The sequence below is a fragment of the Phyllobates terribilis genome, unplaced genomic scaffold, assembly GCF_046119375.1.
Source record: "Phyllobates terribilis strain yellow unplaced genomic scaffold, ASM4611937v1 Scaffold_1__5_contigs__length_1240528914, whole genome shotgun sequence".
Lineage (NCBI taxonomy): Eukaryota > Metazoa > Chordata > Amphibia > Anura > Dendrobatidae > Phyllobates > Phyllobates terribilis.
This window is the reverse complement of record NW_027362761.1, coordinates 1,158,426,468-1,158,452,796: the sequence shown is the minus strand read 5'-3', so window position 1 is coordinate 1,158,452,796 and position 26,329 is coordinate 1,158,426,468. Positions and strand designations below refer to the sequence as shown.

At 44.5% G+C, this 26,329-nt stretch overlaps 1 pseudogene; it reads left to right on the top strand.

Moving 5' to 3' along the window:
• Nucleotides 1-26,329, top strand: part of LOC141162603 (cilia- and flagella-associated protein 99-like) — an 84,457-nt pseudogene that overhangs the window by 8,432 nt on the left and 49,696 nt on the right.

Below are 26,329 nucleotides of genomic sequence, written 5' to 3'. Positions count from 1 at the left end.
GGTGTTTTTTGTTAATTATTTTAATTTACTGAGATTATGACTTTTGTGTTTTCATTGGCTGTAAGCCATAATCATCAACATTAACAGAAATAAACACGTGAAATAGATCCCTCTGTGTGTAATGACTCTATATAATAGATCCCTCTGTGTGTAATGACTCTATATAATATAGGAGGTTCACTTTTTGTATTGAAGAACTGAAATAAATTAACTTTTTGATGATATTCTAATTTAGTGAGATGCACCTGTATATGGTGAAAGACAAATAATAATTCTGTAAAGGGAAAAAATCATTTGCTTTGTGTCATGTCATTTTCCAAGATCCGTAGTAACTTTTGTACTTTTTGGTTGATTGAGGTGTGAGAGAGGTTTTTTTTTTTTTTTGCGCCCATTGGCACCATTTTGGGCTAGATACGCTTTTTTTGATTTTTTTATCACTTTTTATTTTATCTTTTCTAAGAATTGCAGCAAACAAAAAGGAACAATTCTGTAGTTGTGAGATTTTTTTTTGGTGATAGTACAAGCTGAAATAATTTTAGATTTTAATAAATGGACACAAAGTTACGGATATGTTTATTTTTATTTGACTTATGACCTGGGAAAACTTTTTCTGTTTAAACATTTATGCCATTATATGTATAATATAATATATATACAGTACAGACCAAAAGTTTGGACACACCTCATTAAAAGATTTTTCTGTATTCTCATGACTATGAAAATTGTACATTCACACTGAAGGCATCAAAACTATGAATTAACACATGTGGAATTATATACTTAACAAAAAAGTGTGAAACAACTGAAAATATGTCTTATATTCTAGGTTCTTCAAAGTAGCCACCTTTTGCTTTGATGACTGCTTTGCACACTCTTGATGAGCTTCAAGAGGTAGTCACCGGAAATGGTCTTCCAACAATCTTGAAGGAGTTCCCAGAGATGCTTAGCACTTGTTGGCCCTTTTGCCTTCACTCTGCGGTCCAGCTCACCCCAAACCATCTCGATTGGGTTCAGGTCTGGTGACTTTGGAGGCCAGGTCATCTGGCGTAGCACCCCATCACTCTCCTTCTTGGTCAAATAGCCCTTACACAGCCTGGAGGTGTTTGGGGTCATTGTCCTGTTGAAAAATAAATGATGGTCCAACGCAAACCGGATGGAATAGCATGCCGCTGCAAGATGCTGTGGTAGCCATGCTGGTTCAGTATGCCTTCAATTTTGAATAAATCCCCAACAGTATCACCAGCAAAGCACCCCCACACCTTCACACCTCCTCCTCCATGCTTCACGGTGGGAACCAGGCATGTAGAGTCCATCCGTTCACCTTTCCTGTGTCGCACAAAGACACGGTTGTTGGAACCAAAGATCTCAAATTTGGACTCATCAGACCAAAGCACAGATTTCCACTAGTCTAATGTCCATTCCTTGTGTTCTTTAGCCCAAACAAGTCTCTTCTGCTTGTTGCCTGTCCTTAGCAGTGGTTTCCTAGCAGCTATTTTACCATGAAGGCCTGTTGCACAAAGTCTCCTCTTAACAGTTGTTGTAGAGATGTGTCTGCTGCTAGAACTCTGTGTGGCATTGACCTGGTCTCTAATCTGAGCTGCTCTTAACCTGTGATTTCTGAGGCTGGTGACTCGGATAAACTTATCCTCAGAAGCAGAGGTGACTCTTGGTCTTCCTTTCCTGGGGCAGTCCTCATGTGAGCCAGTTTCTTTGTAGCGCTTGATGGTTTTTGCAACTGCACTTGGGGACACTTTCAAAGTTTGCCCAATTTTTCGAACTGACTGACCTTCATTTCTTAAAGTAATGATGGCCACTCGTTTTTATTTACTTAGCTGGTTTTTCCTTGCCATAATACAAATTCTAACAGTCTATTCAGTAGGACTATCAGCTGTGTATCCACCAGACTTCTGCACAACACAACTGATGGTCCCAACCCCATTTATAGGGCAAGAAATCCCACTTATTAAACCTGACAGGGCACACCTGTGAAGTGAAAACCATTTCCGGTGACTACCTCTTGAAGCTCATCAAGAGAATGCCAAGAGTGTGCAAAGCAGTCATCAAAGCAAAAGGTGGCTACTTTGAAGAACCTAGAATATAAGACATATTTTCAGTTGTTTCACACTTTTTTGTTAAGTATATAATTCCACATGTGTTAATTCATAGTTTTGATGCCTTCAGTGTGAATGTACAATTTTCATAGTCATGAAAATACAGAAAAATCTTTTAATGAGGTGTGTCCAAACTTTTGGTCTGTACTATATATATGGTACACACGCACATTATAAACCTTTTCCTGCTTTCCCATTTTAGGTCAATTAGGATTACCATCATTTTAATATTTGCCAAATGCCAGAATAATGAGAGAGAGAATGTTTTAAGGCATTTTTATTACTTACTGCAAAGTCAAGTTTCCATACATTTCATTACTATTTAGTACCGTTGCCCTTAATGACTTGGGTCACACGTTTGGGATATCCTTCCACAAGCTTCTCACAATATTTGGTCGGAATTTGGGCCCATTCCTCCTCACAAAACTGATGTAACTGATCCAGGTTTGTAGGTCGCCTTGCTCGCAGCCTTTTCAGCTTTGCCCAATTTTCAATAGGATTGAGATCAGGGCTCTGTGATGGCCACTTCAAAACATTTGACTTTGTTATCCTTAAGCCACTTTGTTACCATTTTGGCAGTTTGCTTCGGGTCATTGTCCATTTGGAAGACTAATTTCTGCCCAAGCTTTAACTTCCTGGCTGATGTTTTGAGATGTTGCTTCAGTATTGCCACATAATCTTCTTTTCTCATGATGCCATCTATTTTGTGAAGTACACCAGTCCCTCCTGCAGCAAAACAACCCCACAACATGATGCTGCCACCCCCATGTTTCACAGTTGGGATGGTGTTCTTAGGCTTCCAAGCTTCTCCCTTTCTCCTCCAAACGTAACGATGGTCTTTATGCCCAAAAAGTTCAATTTTTGTTTCATCAGACCACAGTAGATGTCTCCAAAAATTAAGGTCTGTGTTCCTGTGTGCATTTGCAAACATTAATCTGTCTTTTTTATGTTTCTTTTGGAGTAATGGCTTCTTCCTGGCAGAGTGGCCTTTCAGCCCATGTTGATACAGTACTCGTTTCATTGTGGATATTGACACAATCTTACCAGTTTCTGCCATCATCTTCACAAGGTCTTTTGCTTTTGTCCTTGGGTTGATATGCACATGTCGGACCAAAGCACGTTCATCTATTGGGACACAGAACCCGTCTCCTTCTTGAGCGGTATGATGGCTGGACATTCCCATCTTGTTTGTACTTGCGTATAATTGTTTGTACAGATGAACGAGGCTCCTTCAGGTATCTGGAAATTGTACCCAAGGATGAGCCAGACTTGTGCAAGTCCACAATTCTCTTCCTGATTTCTTTAGACTTTCCCATGATGGTACAAAAGAAGCAGTGTGTTTCAGGTGTGCATTAAAATACATCCACAGGTGTGTCTCTAACTCAGATGTTGCCAAAAAACCTATCAGAAGCTTCCAAACACATGACATCATTATATGGGCAGTCCAGAATTGTTTAAAGGCATAGTAATCTTAGTGTATGGAAACTTTTGACTTTGCAGTAAGTTATAAAAATGCCTTAAAACATTCTCTCTCTCTCTCTCTCTCTCTCTCTCTCTCTCACTATTCTGGCATTTGGCAAATATTGAAAATTCTGGTAATCCTAAATGATCTAAAACAGGAAAGGTTTATTCTTATTCCATGTTAGATATTGAGATAAACCTGCAGATGTGTCTTTTTATATAGTGTGTGGAGACTTCTGCTTTCAGCTGTACCTGTTAAATATAGTGGTGCGAATTTTAAAGTCTGCAGCTTGTCAGCACTTTTTGTGGATTTAGCGCGGATTTCACCCTTTCATATGAAAAGGAATCTCTATATTTTACATATTTGGATGCGTATTTTTTAGCAGTGCATCTGCAGCCTATGGCCGTGTGCACACGTTGAGTATTTGCAGCAGATTTTTCTGCACCAAAAACCAGAGTGTAACAAAAATAACCTGAGTAAAATAAGTGCCTTTTATACTTGTTATGTGCATGTCTTATATATTTTTCCCCATTTATTTGAATAGGTGAAAAACGCTGAAAGAATTGACGTGCTGCAGATTTGATGGTTTAAATCCGCGAGAAAAAAAATAAGCAGCGGGTGCATGAGATTTCACAAAGGCATTTTTTACCTTTGAAAAATACACTGGAAAAAAAGCAGCACGTGAACAAATCCTATATGCAGTAATATTCCCGCGGGTTTTCTTGTGGACTTGTTGCAGATTTCACTCTTTCCATTGTAAGGAGACTTATAGGCCTTGCAATGCTCCTTTTGGAAATTAAATATGCAAATTACAACTTCTAGTAGGTGGCACTAGAGTTCCTTTCTGAAGAGGCAATTTGCATATTTAATTTCCCAGAGGAGCATTTCATGGCCTATAAGTCTCCTTACACCAGTATGTCACTCTTCATAAGGAGAGATGTTACCCATCAGACTCCATTGTAATTGGTGAAATCCACTTGAATCTACACAAAAATATGACCTGCTGCAGATTTCAATATCCAAACCGCAGGTCAATTTCCTTTCAGAAATTCCCAGCAATGTGTAGATGAGGTTTGTTGTGATTTCTTCTACGTACAGTATATTACGCTCCCATTATTCTTTATATTCACAGACACTTCCCTGTACGTTTGCAGGGTCTGGATAGTCACTACCTGAACATATGACAGCCTGAGCTATTTCACAAGGCGGAGGAAATGATGAAATGTCTTCATGGGTTCAACACGGTCACTTCATTGCAATTTGCTATGTGGTCACACGGGTCCATCTGCACCGCCAATTATTGCAGGTGTGGCGCCATTACTCACTTGCCGCTAAGTGTTTCATTCATGATCACGCCGTTCTGCAGTCTTATTAGCTGCCGTCCAGTATTCACAAGCAAACAGACACTTGGAAAATGCTCAAACTTCAGACTGGATCAGCAGCCGTGGCAGTCCTCATAGGTTAGGACTGTCATATTTACTGTGGACAAGAAGAGATGGAGTCTAATTAGACCATTGAGGACATCACGCTCAGTAGTGCGGAAAAACTCACTTATGTCAAACAGGCGTAGAAGACACAAATCCTGCATAGGTTTTATACATATCACTTATTAAAGGCATGTGCCCACGGCGGCGTCTAGATGCCGGCGTACCCACAGAACTTTTGCAGTGGAAGACGTTATAGGAAAACTGTGAAGACCCGGGGTCTTCCGTGTGTGTAATACTACTTAGACAACACAGGGCGAGGGTAAAACTGTGCGGCAATACTTTATTGCACCACAAAACCGACAAAAAACACATAGAACAGTCCCAAGATGGTACAACATTACACAGGCTCACCATTCCGCTGGCCCACCTGGGATACAACAGCTGCGACTTTGGGATTTCCTGGGCCAACTACCTCAACCAGTGGCCCCCCCGATTCTGGCAGGCCCCCACCGAGAGAAGATAGCGGCAAGCTTAGGAAGCTAGCAGTCCATCGAGGTACAAGGCATGGAGACCCGGGAGTCCCACCCTGGCCTGTCCGAGAGTTTCCATGGAGCCAAATGACCAGCTGGTCCCAATCTGGCTTCTCCGAATGTCTCCATGGGTTCCAGGCGACCGGAGGGTCCCACCTGGCAACCCCAAACAACATATCCATGGGGCCAGGTGACTTCATCGTCCCAACCTGGTCTCCCCAAATGTATCCATGGGATCTCTGATGGTCAATGGAGCAGATCCCTATCTTTCCAGTCTAGGCTATATACCCTTAGGCCAAAATCATGTAGAATCCAAATCTGTGTCTCTTTGGATGGAGCCGCCATGCTATCCATCTACTGTCCTGAAGGATGTCTCTCATTCTCCTTGTAAAGTCTTTCTGATTCTCCTTGATTCTGCTTGCAGCTCTACAGACATCCCTGTTTACATTTACATCTGTGTAAGGTCATCAGTTACAGGTTGGGGGGAAAGGTAAAGTGCTCAGGTCTCATTGTTCGAGCATTTAATGAATTTACATAGTTTGTCCTCCTGTTTTGTGAGTCAACAAGCCACAGGGTCCACACAATGGTTAATCAACATATTTAGCAAACATTCATGGTTCACCGAACCAAGAGGAGACAACAGTCAGGGTTATACAAATAGTATGACCTTTTTGACGAACCACAGAAATACACATACATTTATAAGTCAACATAAACACAATGGTGTATTTCTCTTGGCTTAACAATTCTAGACGTCTGGCTGATTAAGATTATAAGCTATGTCGTAACAAAAACGCTGGCTGTGTTTTTATTGAAGAAAGTCTTTGGCATTTTTCTTGTCTTGACTTTTCTTGTTTTCTTTATTTTGTATATAAACTTCTGGAAGCCGCCTGAAGAATCGCCGGGTCACTTTTAGCTGCTTTACGGCTTTCGAAGCTCAAAAAGACGGAACACGAGCGAGGAAGTCTTTTGACATTGCTGTGCCGTATGTTCGTTCTTTTTGCTGTTTTCTTTTAGGGCTTTTTGAGGCGAGATCAGAGCGGAATCTGCTTGAAAAAAGTCGTCATGTTCACATACCTGAAGAGTAAAAATAAAAAGGCCTATTAATGTGTGGCCCATGTTTTTCGGGTTCGATGCCCTAATGAAATATTGGCTAGGGATATTAGTGAGACAAAAGAAAACTGTGGCATGTTCCATCAGACTGAGGATTTCATGCTTCTGGGTAATGGGCTTGTTCACACAATGTGTTTTTTATATATTTTTCGTCCATTTTTTTGGACAGAAAAAAATGCAGCGTTTTACAATAGGGGAATCTGCACACGGCCAGTATTTGGAGAATAAAAATCAGCTGGCAATACTGGAATGTTGGAAGGAAAAATATGTGCATTTTTGATGTGTTTTTTCACTTGAATGGGTGAAAAGCGCTGCAGAAAACAGTGAAAAATAGAGGTTCATAAAAGGCCTTGATGCTTCAAATCTACAAGGAAAGAAATAGGCTATGTATGAGATTTCAGAAATCTCATTCACTGTGCTGGTACTATACTTTTTGTTTTTTTCCTGCAAATAAAAAAATGCAATGTGTGAACAAGCCCTAACAGAAAAATGAATGAAATTTCTGAAATCTCATGCAAACTTGTTTTTCCAAACGATTTTATATACCGTATGTAACATAAACAGAGCAGGCAGTCACCCTCCCAAATTGAACACAGGACATGACAGATTCACATGAAATCCACCTGAAAAAGCTCTTAATAAAATGCAATAAAAAATGAACATATAAATAACAATGTAAAAACGACTTGCTGTGCACATAGTCAGTCTTTTTGGAGCTTCTTTCTGGCTTCAAAATCCATGAAGCTGTTAAAAGAAGTAACTGGTCCATTCTTCTGGGGGCTTCTACTTGGAAGCCGCTCACTAGTTTATACAGTTAAAGAAAAAAAAAAAGAAAAAATTACCAAAAGGAAATGTTTGTACTGATACATAACTCAGCTCCGCTATTTCTCTACACAGTAGCTGCGGAGATCAGTGAGGAGGGTGTGTTCTTTTCTCCCTTGTTTATTGTTGCCTGCTTGATTCGTCAGCCTCATGCAGGGGAAGAAGTACACGCCCCCAGAGGCAAAAACGAGCAAAAGGAAGTGAAGTGTTTGTACTGATACATAACTCAGCTCCGCTATTACTCTACACAGTAGCTGCGGAGATTAGTGAGGAGGGTGTGTTCTTTTCTCCCTTGTTTATTGTTGCCTGCTTGATTCGTCAGCCTCATGCAGGGGAAGAAGTACACACCCCCAGAGGCAAAAACGAGCAAAAGGAAGTGAAGTGTTTGTACTGATACATAACTCAGTCACACTATTTCTCTACATAGTTGCTGCGGAAATCAGTGAAGAGGAGGGTGTGTTCTTTTCTCCCTTGTGTATTGTTGCCTGCTTATGATTGGTCGACTTCATACAGGGGAAGAAGTACACGCCCCCAGAGACATCTATGGTAACGCTTAGTTGAACTACATGAATTACAACCTAAACTTTACACACTAATATCTCCGTAACGGAGAGGAGAAATTAAACAATAAAAACTACATTTTACTCAGCTCTGCAGCCGCTATTCTATGATGTGGCCATCTTAACTGGTGAAATGTCCCCTTTAAGTGCTTTTGAATCTTTTTTTTTTCTCCGTTCATGTTTTTTTGCAGCCTTTTGATTGGATAGTGCTTAGTTCGGAGCGTTTTCTATCAGGACCCACTGACATGCATTTTCTTTTTTTTTTACTGCCAGGTGTTTTTCAAAATCTGAAAGCGCTAAAAAAAACACGCAATGTCATCAGAAAAAGTTTTTTTGTGTGTTTTTTTTTTTTGCTGGACCTGCTCTAATAAACTCCTCAAAATGCTCAGTGAGCACAAACTTTTTAAGAGCTAAACCCCAGGTGTTCGCCTCGTTGTGATGATTGCAGCTACTTTTCTTAGTACCTACATAATATAATATCCGGGGGGGATGCGTTTAGCAGGGACTGTATTGTGTCACTGACAAGGTAAATGCATCCGTACTTTCTGTGATAATAGTGATTATAATGACTGCAATTATGTTATTACAATAAAAAGTGTGAAGACGTTATAGTAAAGTGTCACGTATCACGTAGAAAAAGATAGGAGTAATCACGTGTTTTAGTGTCCTGACGTCATAGCTTTCTTGCCGGACTTGTATGGTTACAGATGACTCATTATGGAAGATGCCTCAGCCTGATAATCCAGCTCCATAGCAAGTATAATCCGGAGGATCGGAGCCTGGAGCACTTCCTAGAAGAATCTATGGAGGACTTTCAGGTAAGAGAATGTGCTCAGTTATGCCTAATACTCATACATGCCAGAAATAGGGGAGACCTCACAGCTCACCTCCTCCCCCTCCTGCACAATGACTGATAACACCTCTATATACAGTAGATAACACAGGATCCACCATTCACAATAGGTGATGTCACAGCTCACCTCCTCCTCCTGTACAATGACTGATAACACCTCTATATACAGTAGATAACACAGGATCCACCATTCACAATAGGGGATGTCACAGCTCACCTCCTCCTCCTGTACAATGACTGATAACACCTCTATATACAGTAGATAACACAGGATCCACCATTCACACTATGTGATGTCACAGCTCACCTCCTCCCCCTCTGATCGCAGTGACCTTTGCCCAGATGAGAGAATGCTTATTACATGGTCAGACAGAGCTAAGCTAATGTCCATGTAGCTTTCCTGAATGAACAGGAAGTGTGAATTGTAAATGAGGCCTAGTGGCCACTGTGAAAATTGCTTTCAATTTGAAATATGTGAAAAATAACAAAAAAAAACTGCAAAAAAATTGACCATCATTTTTGAAATAATACATTAAAAATAAAAACCTGATTTGGACAATCAGAAGAAGAGCAAAGATATAAAATGTAAAAACTACCCACAATCATTTAATCTGTGCTAACAGTTTAGTAGAAGCTTCACTACAGCCTCTCCAGGACCTTTCATACACTGATTTCTCAGAGCAGTTCATTAGCTCTTAGGAGGATGGCAATCAGAAGCAACCTGCGTTAAAGGGTTTGTCCATACTGGAGATTATTCGTTATTAGTCCTGGTGGTGGGACCTTCAACTTCAAGTGACAATTCCAAAAGGACACCATGATATTCACCACAAGGTCCCCAATGGATCTACTAAGTGGAGGTGCTGATATCCGGTTAAAGAGGCTGGAGAAAGGTATAAAACAGCGCTTGCCTGTAGTCTCTCTGACCTGACTCACTGTTTTATGCCTGCTTTCATCTGTGTAATCCAACGCAAAGACGTTGCCAAAAAAGGAGAAGCTTCACTACAACCCCTCCAGGTCCTTCCACACAGAGATTTCTCAGGTTAGCAGATCATTGACTCTATGGAGTGTGACTATTAGATGCAACCCCCATTAATGTAATGCATGGAAGGGGACCTCCAGTTTTGGGCAGCCTCGTTTTCTGCTGTCCTTTGATACTGGTTCTGCTTCTGTTTTAATTACTGTGAGAAGCTGAAGGTAAAGGGACTGTAGATATTATTAATGACTTATTGATAAGGGAAAATACACATAAATTACCTTTGGTTTCAACAATGCTATGTGGTAATGAAAATTACACACCTAAACATTCCATTAAAAATGAGGCTGACTATCGTTCCTTATCCCTTCACACAAGACGTGTAAAAATGCACAGTCTTGCTGCCCTCATCACCAAGGAGTTAATTTATTTTTGTTGTCATACCGGTCTAATATGTCCAGGATCTACCCCAGTTCTTATACTCTGTAAGTTGCCATCCACTCTTTTTTTTTGTGGTCAGTTTGTCATCATCAGCATTCTACCAGCACTTTAGATCCTGGGACTTCCTTTTTCTCACTTCTGAGCATGCATTGTGCCTGATACCTGCTTTGCCCCCAGGCTATGTGCCCACGATACAGAATTGATGTGGATTTTTCCTGAGAGTTTCTGCCTCTCCCTGGCAGAAAAAACACATGTGGTTTGTACATGCTTTTTTCTGCCAGGGAGAAGCGTTTTTTAAGCATTTCCGCATGCGTTTTTTCAAGCGCTTTACCAAGCAATTTTGAGCATCACTTGGAAAAGTGCTTGACAAGTTGGTCACACAATATAAATCCATGCGACCGGCATATATAGTGTGTGACCAACTTATCCTGCTTTAAATGCAGCATCAATTGTCTGTCCTCGGCGTCCGTGTTCTGAAAGGACCTTCCATGACGTCATTTAGTCAGCTGACAGGTCACGCGACCGCCGACGTCAGCGGTCGCGTGACCATCACATGACTAAATGACGACAACGCAGGTCCCTTCAGAACACTGCGGGACGCCGAGGACAGAGGATGCCATCGGAGAGGAGACCGGGGGCCACCGGATAGGTACGTATAATGTTTTTTTTTTACTTTTTAATTCTTTTTTTACTAATGGTACCCGGGTCGGATGAGAGTCTCCTCTTCTCCAGACCTGGGTACCATCCGCGCATTGAAACTCATAACATCCGCATACAGACATGTATACATGCGGATGTTATGCGGTTCAATGCAAGTCAATGGCGGCGATTTTGCCGCGATTACGCACAAGAAATGGTTGTGCTGCGGATTTTTCCGCAATGATAATCAGCAGCGGAAATTTGCGCAGCATGTGCACAGCACATGCGGATTATCATTGGGAAACATGGCAGACAACTTAACAAGCGTTTTTAATGCGTTTTCGCGGCGGAAACGCATTAAATTCGCATCGTGGGCACACAGCCTTAGAGTAAACCCTACGTCTCTCATGACTATCTGCAGTTTCACAGACGGGAGAGCAGGAGCCGAGACACAAAGACTCGCTCCCAGCTTCCTGTCATTTGTCTCAGTGTCTCTGCTAACACTGATGAATTGCAACAGGCAGAGTTACGGCCCCACTATCAGTATTTGGTCAGTATTCGGTCAGTATTTTATCTCAGGAGTGGGAACCAAAACCAGGTGAGGAACAATCAGAGAAAAGGTAAAATAGAAATGTAGCACCCTGAGGATTCGGCTGCTACAGGGGTATTGCACCTCAGCCAGAGGTGTGATATTCCACTCCCGGGTAAGGATGGAGTGTGGAACTGAGCTCAGTCAACTGCATGCACTACACACATCCCATTTCCGGAGGACGGACCAATGGTACTCCCACTTAATAATGTGCAGGTACGACCGAGTCTGTCCTTGACTGGAGTGGGAGGGGGGTGGACCATCCCAGTAGTGTAGGGGCAGATAGGGGGAGCAGCCTGGGTAAAGCTAGGAGCTCATTGGGTGCTGGTCACCTGAGCTCACACATAGAGGGAGTATATAAGGTGGGCACCATCTTAGATCAGGGTCAGTCAGTAAGTCTTTGCAGAGGAGTCTTTTGTAGAAGGCTGGTCAGTCTGTCAGTCTTTTGCAGAGCAGTGGAGGAAAGCAGAGGAGCAGAGCAGCCCCAAGGCCAAGAGTGAGAGTGGAGAAAGAAAGACCCAGAGGGGGAGAAAGAAGGAACTCTGAGAGCCCAAACTAAATCAAAGGGTGAAGAGTTGGCAACAGGGTACCGGATCCCAAGCTGGCAGAGGCTACAGCACACCTTAGCCAGGAACCGGAGGCCGTGGGCAGAATCTGCCACGGCCACCCACTATATCCACCCGGAAGGCAGACCACGCATAGGGTCAGGGAACCCAGAGACAAGGGTTCACCAACAAGAGGCCCGAGGGAGCCGGACTTAGGTGGATCCCTGGTGGGGAAGGCCAGAGACGAGGACAGGACAGAAAGGGAGCTCAGAACCACGCTCCAGAACTACTTGGGGGTTGGCCGAGTCCAGGACCTGGTGGACGCAGCGCGGCTCGGGTGGTCACTCAAGGCCGGAGTGACCGGTTCAAGAACAGCAGTAAGTAAAGACCCTGAACTGCACAGCCCGACTCTGACTCTCATTACTATCCTCACTGCACCTCCACAACCACCATCCTCTGCACCTGACCCCCTGAGGCTATACCCCTCCCGTTGGGGGTTATACTACCTGGGCTGCACAAACACCATCAGCCTCAGCGGACCCTGCTGCAGCGGCGGCCGTAGTGACCGCAATTCAACGGGTGGCGTAGTCGACATAAAGAACTTTAGTAACATCAGTAAGGACTGCCACACACTGAGTTTGACACCCTGGGCACGGACCGGGTCACCGCCACTCGGAGACTACAACCCCCATCTGATCCGGCTCCGGGTATCCCCCCCCCAACAACACTGGCCCAGGGGGCGCGTCAGAAACAAGTCACCAATTCTGCATTCATCACCCACTCCTGGTTTTGGCTCCCACTCCTGAGAAAAAACACTGTTCAAATACTGATAGTGGGGCCGTGGCCTAACAAGTTAGATAGCACAGTTTACTTAAATTGCATTTTGTTTCTTAGGTTTTATCCAGAATAAATGTTATAATTGAGTATTGGTATTACCAGTTAGTATTTAATGGGCTTTTCCGTGATTTTATATTGATGACTTCTACTTCAGTTAGCTCTTTGTCATGCTAGGTGAGAGAAGGACCAAGTGTATGATGATGGGAAAAGGGGGAGAAGGCCAGCAACTAGGGAAAGGGAGAGTGGAGACCCCTGGGCAGAGCTTACAACACCCTGACTCCCCTATCGTCCCTAAATAGGTTCCGCATCTATCGCCGAGCAGCAAGCCTAATCCCTGACTGCCCCTAGCGATAGGCCCTAGGTAGGGAGGGGGGGTGAGCACCAGTCAGCCCCACTGCAACTAAAGACAAGCAAGGGAAACAGACAAGGGGATACTCTTAGCTTGAGAAGACACCAGAGAGAAGACGACAATAATCCACCAAGAAACTTCAAGAAGACACTAGCCGACTGCTAGTACCCCAGGCCTGAGCAGGGGAAATAGTACTATCACCGGTGACTCTCTGGAGGCAATGAGGGTTTTTCTGTATCAAGCAAGGGTGTGTCAATTAGCAGCAGAAGATGGAGATCACTGCTGGGTCCTAGCGAAAGAAGCATACCACTACACTCCAGAGATGAAAGGATGAAGAAGGTGTCTGAAAAGCCAAGCGCAGCGACCTTCTACAGCTGGATCCAGAACGACTGTCAAACCTGATACATCAGTGACACTGTTGGTTGAATGCTTGATTGGCCAAAAGTTATTCCTCCTGACTTCCATGTACACATACAGTACAGACCAAAAGTTTGGACACACCTTCTCATTTAAAGATTTTTCTGTATTTTCATGACTATGAAAATTGTACATTCACACTGAAGGCATCAAAACTATGAATTAACACATGTGGAATTATATACTTAACAAAAAAGTGTGAAACAACTGAAAATATGTCTTATATTCTAGGTTCTTCAAAGTAGCCACCTTTTGCTTTGATGACTGCTTTGCACACTCTTGGCATTCTCTTGATGAGCTTCAAGAGGTAGTCACTGGAAATGGTTTTCACTTCACAGGTGTGCCCTGTCAGGTTTAATAAGTGGAATTTCTTGCCTTATAAATGGGGTTGGGACCATCAGTTGTGTTGTGCAGAAGTCAGGTGGATACACAGCTGATAGTCCTACTGAATAGACTGTTAGTTGCTTTTTTCTTTCCATAATACAAATTCTAAGTAAAGAAAAACGAGTGGCCATCATTACTTTAAGAAATGAAGGTCAGTCAGTACAAAAAATTGGGCAAACTTTGAAAGTGTCCAAAAGTGCAGTTGCAAAAACCATCAAGCGCTACAAAGAAACTGGCTCACATGAGGACCGCCCCAGGAAAGGAAGACCAAGAGTCACCTCTGCTTCTGAGGATAAGTTTATCCGAGTCACCAGCCTCAGAAATCGCAGGTTAACAGCAGCTCAGATTAGAGACCAGGTCAATGCCACACAGAGTTCTAGCAGCAGACACATCTCTTCAACAATTGTTAAGAGGAGACTTTGTGCAGCAGGCCTTCATGGTAAAATAGCTGCTAGGAAACCACTGCTAAGGACAGGCAACAAGCAGAAGAGACTTGTTTGGGCTAAAGAACACAAGGAATAGACATTAGACCAGTGGAAATCTGTGCTTTGGTCTGATGAGTCCAAATTTGAGATCTTTGGTTCCAACCACCGTGTCTTTGTGCGACGCAGAAAAGGTGAACGGATGGACTCTACATGCCTGGTTCCCACCGTGAAGCATGGAGGAGGAGGTGTGATGGTGTGGGGGTGCTTTGCTGGTGACACTGTTGGGGATTTATTCAAAATTGAAGTCATACTGATCCAGCATGGCTACCACAGCATCTTGCAGTGGCATGCTATTCCATCCGGTTTGCGTTTAGTTGGACCATCATTTATTTTTCTACAGGACAATGGCCCCAAACACACCTCCAGGCTGTGTAAGGGCTATTTGACCAAGAAGGAGAGTGATGGGGTGCTACGCCAGATGACCTGGCCTCCACAGTCACCAGACCTGAACCCAATCGAGATGGTTTGGGGTGAGCTGGACCGCAGAGTGAAGGCAAAAGGGCCAACAAGTGCTAAGCATCTCTGGGAACTCCTTCAAGATTGTTGGAAGACCATTTCCGGTGACTACCTCTTGAAGCTCATCAAGAGAATGCCAAGAGTGTGCAAAGCAGTCATCAAAGCAAACGATGGCTACTTTGAAGAACCTAGAATATAAGACATATTTTCAGTTGTTTCACACTTTTTTGTTAAGTATATAATTCCACATGTGTTAATTCATAGTTTTGATGCCTTCAGTGTGAATGTACAATTTTCATAGTCATGAAAATACAGGAAAATCTTTAAATGAGAAGGTGTGTCCAAACTTTTGGTCTGTACTGTATACTGAGCCGAGCTTCATGTATTCTCTAAAGGAAGGCGGCCATTGCTAGACGCCTCTGATGGTTTATCTGCATTAATAATAAAACAGTCATACAGGTTCACGTCCAGCATGCCCAATCCTTCGTTAACCCAAACTCATGAGAAAAGTCTGAAGGCCCTCCACATACATTGGTCTTGCTAAAATCAGCATGCATGGCTGTGATTCATTTAATGTATATGGCCACCGTTAGTATAGGCCATCAACCAAACCCTCACTGAACTGCAGAATAAAGTAATTTCTGCAGACTAGACTTGCAGTTTGTGCGTGCACAGCAATCTAGGTGCGGGCTGGAGGACGTCTCCTGTAGATCAGCAGCTTTTAGTGCTTCTTCCTACTTGTCTGCGGCTTTTAGTGACTCCGGAGTTCTGCTGGCTACCTGTCCCTGGGTCTTCTGGACCTCTTCTCTGTGTACACTTGTTGTTTTCAGGACGTCTTCCTGGCTGTGTACGGCTTCGGTTGCTGACTTTCCCGTTACTCCAGAGGGTTACTGCTAAATGCCTGCAGTCTCCTGCACTCCACCTGCTTGCCTACGGTTTCCAAAAGTACTCCGCCTACTTGTGGTTTTCTGAACGCCACCTGCCTGCAGTTTCCTGATCTCCTTCTGCTTGGCTGCGTTTTCCTGAAGTCGTCCTCCTGCTTGCAGTTTCCTGCATTCCACCTGTTTGCCTGCGGTTTCCTGCACTCCACCTGTTTGCCTGCGGTTTCCTGAGGTCCCTGCTTGCCTGCGGTTTCCTGACGTCCCTGCTTGCCTGTGGTTTCTTGACGTCCTCTGCTTGCTGGCGGTTTCCTGTCGTCCTCTGCTTGCCTGTGGTTTATTGACGTCCCTGCTTGCCTGCGATTTTTGACATCCTCTGCTTGCCTGCCGTTTCCTGTCGTCCTTTGCTTGCCTGCGGTTTCCTGTCGTCCTTTGCTTGCCTGCGGTTTCCTGTCGTACTCTGCTTGTCTGCGGTTTCCTGACGTCCTCTGCTTGCCTGCGGTTTCCTGACTTCCTCTGCTTGCCTGCGGTTTCCTGACGTCCTCTGCTTGCCTGTGGTTTCCTGACGTCCTCCGCTTGCCTGCGGTTTCCTGACGTCCTCTGCTTGCCTGCGATTTCCTGACGTCCCTGCTTGCCTGCGGTTTCCTGAGTCGGCATGTAAAGCCAGGCAGTATCATGCTACAAGAGCGTACGCCAACAGAAAAACTTGGCACTCAGGAAAAATGTTATTCAAGGTGTTCAACTAACAGACAAAAGCATAACGTTTCGGCCAAATCGGATGTACCAATTGCCGTGGAAGCTGAAGTACAAGGCAAAATAAAAAGAGCCCTGGTATGGCAGAGCATCACTGTAGGAATGGCTCCAGGAAGATGCTGATTCATTTTCTTTGTGTTTTCCAACACAATTGGTGCATCTGATGAAGGTCAAAGATTGGACCGAAACGTTATGCTTTTGTCTGTGGATTACACTTATGAATAAAACACCTTGAATCACATTTTTCTTGAGTGCAAAGTATTTTTATGGTAAGCCGGCAAGCTCCTTTGACATCATGCTCCGTGGCTTTACAGGAAGGCTCAGGCAGCAGGACGCCGCCTGAGTATTCAGGTACTTGGCACCTATAGCTGGTCAAAGGAAAAAGCAATTCATCCTCAGATCATGAGCGGTGTTATACAGATCTTTGGACTTTCTATTGAGCCTATGCAGGATAATACGGGCGCCCCTACACTTTTCTCAGGACCCCCGTCTCCTGACCAATCAAAATAATGCCATTATCACAAAAAAACAAATGTATTAAATACCGATGTGGCATTTCTGCTGCTGCTGCTAGAAATGCAGCATGAGAATGTAGATGCATCCAACGTCCACCAGGCATGCGTCTCTCTGTATATACAAGTATGTGGTATGTAGGGGGTCCAACCTCCATGCACCGCATGATCCCCAACGTCCACCAGGCATGCGTCTCTCTGTATATACAAGTATGTGGTATGTAGGGGGTCCGACCTCAATGCACAGCATGATCCCCCAACGTCCACCAGGCATGCGTCTCTCTGTATATACAAGTATGTGGTATGTAGGGGGTCCAACCTCCATGCACCGCATGATCCCCAACGTCCACCAGGCATGCGTCTCTCTGTATATACAAGTATGTGGTATGTAGGGGGTCCGACCTCAATGCACAGCATGATCCCCAACGTCCACCAGGCATGCGTCTCTCTGTATATACAAATATGTGGTATGTAGGGGGTCCGACCTCAATGCACAGCATGATCCCCCAACGTCCACCAGGCATGCGTCTCTCTGTATATACAAGTATGTGGTATGTAGGGGGTCCGACCTCAATGCACAGCATGATCCCCAACGTCCACCAGGCATGCGTCTCTCTGTATATACAAGTATGTGGTATGTAGGGGGTCCGACCTCCATACACAGCATGATCCCCAACGTCCACCAGGCATGCGTCTCTCTGTATATACAAGTATGTGGTATGTAGGGGGTCCGACCTCCATACACAGCATGATCCCCAACGTCCACCAGGCATGCGTCTCTCTGTATATACAAGTATGTGGTATGTAGGGGGTCCGACCTCAATGCACAGCATGATCCTGGTTTCCAGCAATCTAACAACTGTCAGAGCAGAAGAAATATTCTAATTGCTCCTGCGAGACGTCTTAATCATTTTACAGAAGGCTTTTGTATATCTGCCAGCGGTGGAGTGACATTCATAATGAGGCATTTAATTGCGCACTTGAAGCCTGCGCGCTCGTCTCACTTCCCGCGAGCTCCAGAGCTGCAGATCTGATATTACAATGTCAGACAGATGTCATTTGGAATCATAAATCTGTCTCCGGCAAATCCAGAAATGTAATTGAAATCCAGATGAACATCTGATTCCTCCGCTGCCTCCGAGAGATTCTGAGCATTTCGGATGTCAAAGTTTTAATCCAGGATTGAAGAAGTGAGTGATGTGCTCGCCGTACGCCGTGGCGTCAGCTCTCATTAGTCAGTGGTCTCCCGTGGAATCTCCCCCCGCCGTGGTCTACTCGTAACGAGCGCCAATCCTCAATCAGCGCTCATTTACACTCCTTATACACAGCCCGATGCACATTGTATTACTTGCTGTTTATCTGATTGCTCCGCTGTATACATGGGCCCGAGAGTGGGAACGGCTGGTGGGAAAGGGTCTTAGTTATCCCCGATCTTTTGGATGGAAAGTAACTTTCATACTTGAGAATAGCACAGGCCTGAATGCTCCAGACCAGCAAACTGCCAGAACTTCTGCTGTTATACCGGTCACACTTATAGCGGTCACACTTATAGCGGTCACACTTATAGTGGTCACACTTATAGCGGTCACACTTATAGCGGTCACACTTATAGCGGTCACACTTACAGCGGTCACACTTATAGCGGTCACACTTATAGCGGTCACACTTACAGCGGTCACACTTACAGCGGTCACACTTACAGCGGTCACACTTATAGCGGTCACACTTACAGCGGTCACACTTACAGCGGTCACACTTATAGCGGTCACACTTATAGCGGTCACACTTATAACGGTCACACATATAGCGGTCACACTTATAGCGGTCACACTTACAGCGGTCACACTTATAGCGGTCACACTTACAGCGGTCACACTTATAGCGGTCACACTTATAGCGGTCACACTTATAGCGGTCACACTTATAGCGGTCACACTTATAGCGGTCACACTTACAGCGGTCACACTTATAGCGGTCACACATATAGCGGTCACACATATAGCGGTCACACTTATAGCGGTCACACATATAGCGGTCACACTTATAGCGGTCACACTTACAGCGGTCACACTTATAGCGGTCACACATATAGCGGTCACACTTATAGCGGTCACACTTATAGCGGTCACACTTACAGCGGTCACACTTATAGCGGTCACACATATAGCGGTCACACTTATAGCGGTCACACTTATAGCGGTCACACTTATAGCGGTCACACTTACAGCGGTCACACTTACAGCGGTCACACTTATAGCGGTCACACTTATAACGGTCACACATATAGCGGTCACACATATAGCGGTCACACTTATAGCGGTCACACTTACAGCGGTCACACTTATAGCGGTCACACTTATAGCGGTCACACTTATAGCGGTCACACTTACAGCGGTCACACGTATAGCGGTCACACTTATAGCGGTCACACATATAGCGGTCACACTTATAGCGGTCACACTTACAGCGGTCACACTTACAGCGGTCACACTTATAGCGGTCACACTTATAGCGGTCACACTTATAACGGTCACACATATAGCGGTCACACTTATAGCGGTCACACTTATAGCGGTCACACTTATAGCGGTCACACTTACAGCGGTCACACTTATAGCGGTCACACTTACAGCGGTCACACTTATAGCGGTCACACATATAGCGGTCACACTTATAGCGGTCACACATATAGCGGTCACACTTATAGCGGTCACACTTATAGCGGTCACACTTACAGCGGTCACACTTATAGCGGTCACACATATAACGGTCACACTTATAGCGGTCACACATATAGCGGTCACACTTATAGCGGTCACACTTATAGCGGTCACACTTACAGCGGTCACACTTACAGCGGTCACACTTATAGCGGTCACACTTATAGCGGTCACACTTACAGCGGTCACACTTATAGCGGTCACACTTATAGCGGTCACACTTATAGCGGTCACACTTACAGCGGTCACACGTATAGCGGTCACACTTATAGCGGTCACACTTATAGCGGTCACACATATAGCGGTCACACTTATAGCGGTCACACTTACAGCGGTCACACTTACAGCGGTCACACTTATAGCGGTCACACTTATAACGGTCACACATATAGCGGTCACACATATAGCGGTCACACTTATAGCGGTCACACTTATAGCGGTCACACTTATAGCGGTCACACTTATAGCGGTCACACTTATAGCGGTCACACTTATAGCGGTCACACATATAGCGGTCACACATATAGCGGTCACACTTATAGCGGTCACACTTATAGCGGTCACACTTATAGCGGTCACACTTATAGCGGTCACACTTACAGCGGTCACACTTATAGCGGTCACACATATAACGGTCACACTTATAGCGGTCACACATATAGCGGTCACACTTATAGCGGTCACACTTATAGCGGTCACACTTATAGCGGTCACACTTACAGCGGTCACACTTACAGCGGTCACACTTACAGCGGTCACACTTATAGCGGTCACACTTATAGCGGTCACACTTATAGCGGTCACACTTATAGCGGTCACACATATAGCGGTCACACTTATAGCGGTCACACTTATAGCGGTCACACATATAGCGGTCACACTTATAGCGGTCACACTTATAGCGGTCACACTTATAGCGGTCACACATATAACGGTCACACATATAGCGGTCACACTTATAGCGGTCACACATATAGCGGTCACACTTATAGCGGTCACACTTACAGCGGTCACACTTATAGCGGTCACACTTATAGCGGTCACACTTATAGCGGTCACACTTACAGCGGTCACACGTATAGCGGTCACACTTATAGCGGTCACACTTATAGCGGTCACACATATAGCGGTCACACTTATAGCGGTCACACTTACAGCGGTCACACTTATACCGGTCCCACTTATAGCGGTCACACGTATAGCGGTCACACTTATAGCGGTCACACTTATAGCGGTCACACTTATAGCGGTCACACTTACAGCGGTCACACATATAGCGGTCACACTTATACCGGTCACACTTATAGCGGTCACACGTATAGCGGTCACACTTATAGCGGTCACACTTGCTGAAAAACAATTCATCAAGAGTATTTGATTAGTAGGACCCGGCTAAGTTACTACAAAGGCAGTAAGGGTGTACTTACTTTTTCTCTCACTGCTTTTGCATTTAGGCCTAGTTTTTCATTGATATATAATGACGCGTTGTCATTTGCCAGGCGTTGTTCTCCATCCAAGGTTGTAGTTACCTAATTTTAAGACTTTTTTATGGGGCGTTTAGTGAAGAAGGAAACCTCTGTTCATTTGCCTTGTGATTAATAATATTTCCTCGTGCGTCTCGTCATGAATGCTGCAGGACCGGCGTCCAACTTCAGGGGATAATTTGCCTTGAAATCACAATGACGTATATGTGCAGAGGTTTCCCTGTTGACCTCGCTGATTGTATTCACACAGATGATGGTAATCAGTACTTGGTGAAATTAGTCAGCTCAATCTTCCTGGACTAAGAATAGAATGACGGAACTAAGTGAAGACTGACACAACGTTTTTCATGCTTCATACATTAAACTCAATTAAAATGGCGTGTACCTCTTAATGAATATGGTGCTTCTTGTACTCCGTCAAGACCGGCGTAGCATGAGCGTGTGCTAGTCGTGAAGAATCGACCCATTATCTAATACCTTGTGGTCAGACCACCGCAAATTGATATTTTATTAACTACGCTATTAGTAGCTCAACTATATAATTGTTTTAAATTGTCACCTTAGGCACACTCTTTATGAGGGGCAGTGAAAGATTCATACAATATAAATATATATCCTGTTGAGACTAGTGTACTTACTATGAAAATCCATGTCTTAATGCAGGGGTCTCAAACTCGGCTGGGTATATGGGCCACACATGGAAAAAATTTGAATTTGGGGGGCCGCATTCTTTGTTCAATGTGACATTTTTAGTGATACCATTTTTTTTGTATACACCTTTTGAACATTTTTGCCGTGTTTATTTTTTTATGGCTTGGGTCGTTATGGATGTGGCAATAATAAACGTGCACTTTTTTGTGTTTACTTTAGTTTACATATAAAACAGCATTTTTAGTGCCCAATATTTTTTCATGCTTTATTTTATTTTTTATTTTTTTTACTATTTTATTTCCCCCAATTGGCCACATACAGTAATATTGTCTTACAATTAGCATCATATAGTAATAATGGAAAACATCTTGTAGTAATGTTCCCCATCCAAGTCCCCATCTTGTACTAATGTGCCCCATCCAGGTCCCCATCCTGTGGCAACGTTCCCCATCCTGGCGCCCATCTTGTACTAATGTGCCTCATCCAGGTCCCCATCCTGTGGCTATGTGCCCCATCCAGGTCCCCATCCTGTGGCAATGTTCCCCATCCAGGTCCCCATCTTGTGGCTCTGGTCCCCATCTTGTGGCTCTGTGCCCCATCCAGGTCCCCATCTTGTGGCTCTGTGCCCCATCCAGGTCCCCATCTTGTGGCTCTGTGCCCCATCCAGGTCCCCATCCTGTAGCAACGTTCCCCATCCTGGCGCCCATCTTGTACTAATGTGCCTCATCCAGGTCCCCATCCTGTGGCAATGTTCCCCATCCAGGTCCCCATCTTGTGGCTATGTGCCCCATCCAGGTCCCCTCTTGTGGCTATGTGCCCCATCCAGGTCCACATCCTGTGGCTCTGTGCCCCATCCAGGTCCCCTCTTGTGGCTATGTGCCCCATCCAGGTCCCCATCTTGTGGCTATGTGCCCCATCCAGGTCCCCATCTTGAGGCTCTGTGCCCCATCCAGGTCCCCTCTTGTGGCTATGTGCCCCATCCAGGTCCCCATCTTGTGGCTATGTGCCCCATCCAGGTCCCCTCTTGTGGCTCTGTGCCCCATCCAGGTCCCCATCTTGTGGCTATGTGCCCCATCCAGGTCCCCTCTTGTGGCTATGTGCCCCATCCAGGTCCACATCTTGTGGCTATGTGCCCCATCCAGGTCCCCTCTTGTGGCTATGTGCCCCATCCAGGTCCACATCTTGTGGCTATGTGCCCCATCCAGGTCCCCTCTTGTGGCTATGTGCCCCATCCAGGTCCCCGTCCTGTGGCTATGTGCCCCATCCAGGTCCACATCCTGTGGCTATGTGCCCCATCCAGGTCCCCTCTTGTGGCTATGTGCCCCATCCAGGTCCCCTCTTGTGGCTATGTGCCCCCTGTGCTGTTCTTCACACACATAAAATAGAAAAAAAAAGAAGATGATTCTCACCTGTCCTCCGTTCCCTCGGCGGCCTTCCTGCAGATGTGGCCCGCAGGCACAGACCCCTTGACGATCCCGACCTGGTCCAGGAGGAGCCGCCGACAGCAGCGCTGCATTGCCGCACAGAGACTGTTTCCCAGCACTGCATTTCCAATGTCAGCCGCCGGCCAATCAGAGGCCAGCAGCTGACATCTGCATATGGCAATGACGTCATACTCGCTGCGCCGACACGCAGATATCAGCTGCTGGCCTCTGATTGGCCGGCGGCTGACATTGGAAATGCAGTGCTGGGAAACAGTCTCTGTGCGGCAATGCAGCGCTGCTGTCGGCGGCTCCTCCTGGACCAGGTCGGGATCGTCAAGGGGTCTGTGCCTGCGGGCCGCATAAAGCAGCCTCAGGGGCCGCGTGTTTGAGACCCCTGTCTTAATGGCTGTATAATCCTAATATTACTATGAGTATTTTATGAGTCCAGCCAAAGTATAACAGAACTGATGAGTCAACGTGTATTCCGTCTCCACCCACCGAGCCTGTCAGCTGCAGCTTGTACTGAGCAGTGTGAGGTCTCAACAGCAGGTAGGAGGGACAGCACAATGTCATTTGGGTGGAGATTCAGCAGCAGGGAGGAGGGGCACTGAGGAGCTCTCAATCAGGCCTGATACTCGGAGATTCAGCAGCAGGGAGGACAGGCACTGAGGAGCTCTCAATCAGGCCTGATACTCGGAGATTCAGCAGTAGCAGCAGGGAGGACAGGCACTGAGGAGCTCTCAATCAGGCCTGATACCCGGAGATTCAGCAGTAGCAGCAGGGAGGAGAGGCACTGAAGAGCTGTCAATGAAGCTTGATTCATCGAAATTCAGCAACAGCAGGTAGGAGGAACACTGAGGAGCTGGCAGTAGGGCTAGGTGGGCAGAGATTCATAACAAGAAGGAGAGGGACATTGAGAAGCTGACAATCAAATAAGGAAATTGAGTTTAAACATTCAAAAAGTATTGTACAGCCATTCTGTCACGCATTATCACTGTAAGTACACCAGCCTCATCAGGTCTAAAAGATCTGTTTACAAATGTATGCAGTTTTGTATTGTGAAATCTGCTGACAGAATGTTTAGTGTTAAGCACGTTCCTTCTATCATTAGTCCCGATACATTTCTCTTGTATCTATAGTTCATCCACCTGTAGATTTCCTGCCTTTTCTCTCCTAGATTCTTAATGATGAAGAAGAACAGTTTGTCCTTGACGTTCTTTGTGGATGTGTTCAATATAAAAATCTCCTGGACGTTGTTGTCCGAGCTTTCTATGCCCGGGACGGGAAGCATTATCTACTGTCAGAGCGGTCTTTGTTTGCTGGTAAGTAGGAGCTCCCAGCTATGAAAGTGAACAACGGGTCAACTTGGTGCAGGAAAGGGGTGGAAAGATCTACATTGATGGGTGGGAAAGATTAAACGTACCGTGATGTGATGACCCGAAAATCAGGGAAATCTTTGGAGACATTTTGATATTCCGCTTAGAACGCTGAACTGATATGAAAGAAAATCAGCAGCAGAAATCAAAAACTGAACCTCCGATTTCTGCCGTGGATTTTCGGTTTGCACCGCTGCGGATTCACATGGTGAATAGCCCCATTCAGTGGGTTAACCGCTTGCCCGTGTGGCTACCCTCAAGTTTATATATACAGGTGCATCTCTCTAAATTAGAATATCATCAAAAAGTAACTTTATTTCTGTTCTTCAATACAAAAAGTGAAACTCCTATATTATATAGAGTCATTACACACAGAGGGATCTATTATATAGAGTCATTACACACAGAGGGATCTATTATATAGAGTCATTACACACAGAGGGATCTATTATATAGAGTCATTACACACAGAGTGATCTATTCCAAGTGTTTATTTCTGTTAATGTTGATGATTATGGCTTACAGCCAATAACAACACAAAAGTCATTATCTCAGTAAATTAGAATAATTAACAAAACACATCTGCAAAGGCTTTCTACGCGTTTAAAAAGGTCCCTTTGTCTGTTTCAGTAGGCTCCACAATCATGGGGAAGACTGCTGACTTGACAGATGTCCAGAAGGACATCATGCGTTCTCATCTATAGCACACTGACCAGAGTGTATTATTATTATTGATGCTTATTAATACTGTTTCTTTCTTTTTTTTTTGCAGTGATCAGTTACATAGCCATATTTAGGATTGGAGATTTAGGTCTTCAGACCTTTGGTAGAATCATCAAATGCCAAGATTTCACCAAGATGGTCAAGGTATACCCCCTATATGGACCATTAGTTTCCTAACTTCTAAAAAATCAAAAGCATAAAAAGTTTTATTTTAATATTATTGCTATTATTATTATATATTTTTTCCACTGCCGCCAAATTTTATTTTTGCACTTTTATTTTTTCCTCCACTTCTTTTATAACTTTCTTATTCTTCCGTCGTCACAGCCGTATGTTGGCTTGTTATCTGCGGGACGGCTTGTAGTCTTGATCGACAGCATTTACTTTACCATATAATGTACTGAAAAATCAAGAATTAATTCCAAGTTGAGTGAAAAAAACAATTTCAATGTAGTTTTTGGGTTTTGTTTTTACAGTTTTGGTGTATCAGTGAATATAATGGTCACTACATAGTTAGTGGGTCCAGTGTGAGCCCCCATCGATGCCGCTTAACCGTTTTAAATTTTTTTTAAAAATACATAAAATTTGAATTAAAAAAAAAGTTTTCCCAGTTCAAGAATTTAAAAAATAAACATTTGGTATTGTCGCATCCGTAAATGTCTAATCTATCAAAGTAAAAAAATTAATTAATCCGACTCCGAATGGTAAATATCGTAAAGAGAAAAAAAAATGAAATGCCAGAATTGCTGCTGTTGGTCTCCACATGTTGCTAAAAAAATAAAATAAAGAGTGATCAAAATGAGGTATGTACCCCA